Here is a 5,437-nt window from a genome sequence, read left to right as displayed (position 1 = left end):
GTCTCAGGTAGTGCCATAGACTTCCACTGCCTTGGGGTAGAAATCTCTACTTGAGGGTACACTTGGGCACACTATTCTATCTTATAACTCTTCCTCTTGTTTTGTTTTTTTCTTTAAGGTTTTAGTCTTTATATGAAAGATTTATATCAATGTTGTATCCATTCTTAAAATATTTTATAATTGTTCATTACTCCTCTTGTACTTTATCTATTTCCTTTCCTCACTGGGCTATTATTCCCCGTTGGAACCCTTGGGCTTACAGCATCCTGCTTTTCCAACTCAGGTTGTAGCTTAGCTAGTAATAATAATAATAATATATTTTCTTCTTTGTCATAACTTTCAAGTTTAGTAAAGTGTGTGCATATAATTGTGGTGTTGGTTGGTTTTGGTGTGACTATCAACGAATCCACTGTGAAGCCGATGGAGGTTGTACACATTACTGGGTTTTCGTGTGTTGTTAGCGAGAAGTGCAACTGTGCATTCCTCTTGCTATCCAAAATGGTGTTGACATGTAACTTGTGTTCTTTAAGGATATGTGTTAATGCTACAGATGATGGGAGAAATTACTTGACGTTTGTTACAAGATATTTCTGATAAGTATCAGAGATGGGGCTTTGTCGTAAGTGACTTTTTTAGTTAATTGTTACTTATGTACCGACTTGGTGGTAATGGTGATTGTGTAATGACATGATAATGATTATTCTTATAATTATTGGTGTGTTTATATATGTTTATGTTATGTGGTGATTACCCATGTTTCTGCTGTATTGATAAGTAAATTGTTTGTGGTGTTGGTATGTTTTATTGACTTGTTATACTGTAATTCTTACAGGTCGAAATAAAGTTTTTATTGAGACAACCCGAGTTTATGTGGTATCCAAGCAAGCATTTCAACAGTACTCAACATGACAGGTAAAAAGGGAAGCTCTACTGGAGAGGACAACATTGCTGGGATGTTACTGGAGGCACAGAAGAAGGCAAAACAACAGAGGAGAACTGTTAAGGCAAAACTAACGCATAAGCTTGGTATGTTTCATGAGTAAAGGTCCCCAACTCACAAAGATTCGGACATTTGGACCTTTTCAAATCAAAGATAATGTAAAGAAAAGAACAACTGGGAAGGCCTATGGGGATATATTCAATTATATTGTCACATGAGGCCTGTACATTGATGTTGTTGATGAATATAACAGTCTTTTAATGTGTTTCAGAAGATTCACAACTGTTCATAGCTATCCTGATACTGTGCACTGATTGAAGCTCACAAATAGTATTGGCAAATAAAGACCTGAAGAGTGACATTCACAACAACGGGACATGCATGAGGTCATTGAATTTGGAGCAAAAGAAGGCTTGAAATGGAAATTTATTCGTTCAGCAAATGCTGTATGGCCAAACGGTGTGAGGCATTAGTTAACTAAAAAAAAGGTTTCTGTTATTGCTCGTAGGGGCTACTATTTTAATATTTATGTGATTTACAGAACTTTTTTTGAAATACCAGACTTAATGAATGGCAAGCCTATTGGATTGAAACCTGGTATAGATGTGGAATTAGGACCATTGTGTCCAAACTATTTACTTTTGGGTACAGCATGAAATAGAGTACCATCTGTTTCATGGTCTACTTCAGGTGACACTAAGAAGTGTTTAAACTTTATACAAAATGTTGTCAACATTTATTGGAGTAAGCGGCAGAGAGATATCTTCACACTCATTGTATGGTGAAAGTGGCACTCGGAAAAGAGAAACATACAAGTCGGTGATGTCGTTATAATAAAAGATAAAAATGTTGTGTGAGAGTAATAGAAAATAGGACAGCTTGTAGATACAGAAACAGGCAGAAATAGTCAGGCAAGAGATGTGAGAATTGGAGTGTATTATCAGTTACAGACACTAATAATTATTATTATTATTACTAGCCAAGCAGCAGCCCTAGTTGGAAAAGCAAAATGCTATAAGCCCAAGGGCTCCAATAGGGAAAAATACCCCAGTGAGGAAAGGAAATAAGGAAATAAATTAATGATGAGAACAAATTAACAATAAATCATTCTAAAAACATCAACAACGTTAAAATAGATATACATACATACATATACCAAGGCACTTCCCCCAATGTTGGGGGTAGCCGACATCAACAAATGAAACAAAAAAAAAAAGGGGGGGATCTCTACTCTCTACGTTCCTCCCAGCCTAACAAGGGACTCAACCGAGTTCAGCTGGTACTGCTAGGGTGCCACAGCCCACCCTCCCACATTATCCACCACAGATGAAGCTTCATAATGCTGAATCCCCTACTGCTGCTACCTCCGCGGTCATCTAAGGCATCGGAGGAAGCAGCAGGGCCTACCGAAACTGCGTCACAATCGCTCGCCATTCATTCCTATTTCTAGCACGCTCTCTTGCCTCTCTCACATCTATCCTCCTATCACCCAGAGCTTCCTTCACTCCATCCATCCACCCAAACCTTGGCCTTCCTCTTGTACTTCTCCCATCAACTCTTGCATTCATCACCTTTAGCAGACAGCCATTTTCCATTCTCTCAACACGGCCAAACCACCTCAACACATTCATATCCACTCTAGCTGCTAACTCATTTCTTACACCCGTTCTCACTCTCACCACTTCGTTCCTAACCCTATCTACTCGAGATACACCAGCCATACTCCTTAGACACTTCATCTCAAACACATTCAATTTCTGTCTCTCCATCACTTTCATTCCCCACAACTCTGATCCATACATCACAGTTGGTACAATCACTTTCTCATATAGAACTCACTTTACATTCATGCCCAACCCTCTATTTTTTACTACTCCCTTAACTGCCCCCAACACTTTGCAACCTTCATTCACTCTCTGACGTACATCTGCTTCCACTCCACCATTTGCTGCAACAACAGACCCCAAGTACTTAAACTGATCCACCTCCTCAAGTAACTCTCCATTCAACATGACATTCAACCTTGCACCACCTTCCCTTCTCGTACATCTCATAACCTTACTCTTACCCACATTAACTCTCAACCTCCTTCTCTCACACACTTCCAATTTCTGTCACTAATCTGCCAAGCTTCTCTTCTGTGTCTGCAACCAGTACAGTATTATCTGCAAACAACAACTGATTTACCTCCCATTCATGGTCATTCTCGTCTACCAGTTTTAATCCTCGTCCAAGCACTCGAGCATTCACCGCTCTCACCACTCCATCAACATACAAGTTAAACAACCACGGCGACATCACACATCCCTGTCTCAGCCCCACTCTCACCGGAAACCAATCACTCACTTCATTTCCTATCCTAACACATGCTTTACTACCTTTGTAGAAACTTTTCACTGCTTGCAACAACCTTCCACCAACTCCATATAACCTCATCACATTCCACATTGCTTCCCTATCAACTCTATCATACGCTTTCTCCAGATCCATAAACGCAACATACACCTCCTTACCTTTTGCTAAATATTTCTCGCATATCTGCCTAACTGTAAAAATCTGATTCATACAACCCCTACCTCTTCTAAAACCACCCTGTATTTCTAAGATTGCATTCTTTGTTTTATCCTTGATCCTATTAATCATTACTCTACCATACACTTTTCCAACTATGCTTAACAAACTAATACCTCTTGAATTACAACACTCATGCACATCTCCCTTACCCTTACAGTATATAGTGGTACAAAACATGCACAAATCCAATCTACTGGTACCATTGACAACACAAAACACATATTAAACAATCTCACCAACCATTCAAGTACAGTCACACCCCCTTCCTTCAACATCTCAGCTTTCACACTATCCATACCAGACGCTTTTCCTACTCTCGTTTCATCTAGTGCTCTCCTCACTTCATCTATTGTAATCTCTCTCTCATTCTCATCTCCCATCACTGGCACCTCAACACCTGCATCAGAGTATTGTGTGTCCCATTGACAAAATGCATACACTCACTTTTTGACAAGCTGCTACACTCGGTGTTAACCTGACAACATCCTATTACAGTACACACCTGTGACCTTCTGGTGCATGTTGGAAATCTAATTCTGATTTATTTAGATTTTTCACAGCAATTTCCAGGCTCAGTACCTGTACTGACCCAGCATTGCATACCTCAGCCTTAGTATCAGTTACAATTTCTGATGTGCACCTTTTTTATCTTTTAATAAATGAAGCTAACATTCATGGTCAATTGCATGTATGGCGCAGCAACAACATTGGACACATCTCAATCAGACCTCCCAGCCACTGACGTCGTCTTCAGCTTTTTAGCCTGTTGCCGCTAATATCACTCGCAGAAATGGTGCTTATTGTACCATCCAATGCGACCTTGCTAGGCATGCGACTTTTTCCCCATAATAATGGTTTGCAAATTGTCAGATTTTTCCGCAGTAAAAACATAACCCAACGCTAGCGGAGAAACTGGCAGAGCCTCTCAGGTGCACAAAACTCGCATTTCACTTTTACCTTGTAGCTGGATTTTGTCACATCTCTCTTATTTTTCTGGTAAATTGTAATTACAGCTGCTTATTCTAACTGTGGCATAGCTGATTCCTCGTCCCCCTTGATGCCTGCCTCGTTGAACTGCCTTTGCTCCCCTTTTTGTATGGGATATCTACATTCCTGTGCTGCCTCCTTGAATCTCATTTTTCCAATGTTTCACTAATTTAATTAGATTTCTCAGAGGGTTCTGAAGTATCCTGTTATAGCTTTTGATTCAGTATGCCAATGCGTTTTCACTTGAATCATCACTGCATTTATGGGTGCGCAAACACGTACTCGATGGCTTCCCGCTGGGACCTGTAGATTTATTTCTTTCGCTGTTTCTCCTGTTTGACATCCTGTGAAGAAATTATCCCACAAAACTGCTATGTTCGCTGTCTCTGGAGAAATTTTCATTGGTCATCAAAGGCATCGTCTACCCTTAAACTATTCCTAGTGACTGAAGAGAATTTAGTGTCTATGCTCCTTGTCATTTGTCTTTCCAGAGTAGCCTGATATTCATTACTGCCTCATCGCAGAGGATTTTTATCCAATGCATAGATTGCTTACAGTGTCTGAAATCCTCTGTTGAGATTTCATATATGATATGCTTGCTATTTCCCCTGCCTTGTGCTGGATTATTCCAACCTTCTTGAACTAATGCATGTAGAAGCTTAGATCCATAGCCAGTCTCTCTTTTGCTGTTTCTCATCTTACTAATGTAAGGGTGTAATTCAGCAATCTTTAGTGAAACCCCAACAATCTGTGTAAGTAATATTCCGTAAGTGCACCATGTAGGATACTCTATTGGTATTATTATTATTATTACTAGCTAAGCTACAACCCTAGTTGGAAAAGCAAGATGCTATAAGCCCAAGAGCTCCTATAGGGAAAAATACCCAGTGAGGAAAGGAAATAAATAAATGATGAGAATAAATTAACAATAAATCA

Source organism: Palaemon carinicauda, chromosome 20, assembly GCF_036898095.1.
Source record: "Palaemon carinicauda isolate YSFRI2023 chromosome 20, ASM3689809v2, whole genome shotgun sequence".
In the NCBI taxonomy this organism is placed as follows: domain Eukaryota; kingdom Metazoa; phylum Arthropoda; class Malacostraca; order Decapoda; family Palaemonidae; genus Palaemon; species Palaemon carinicauda.
Note: the sequence above shows the minus strand (reverse complement) of the source record.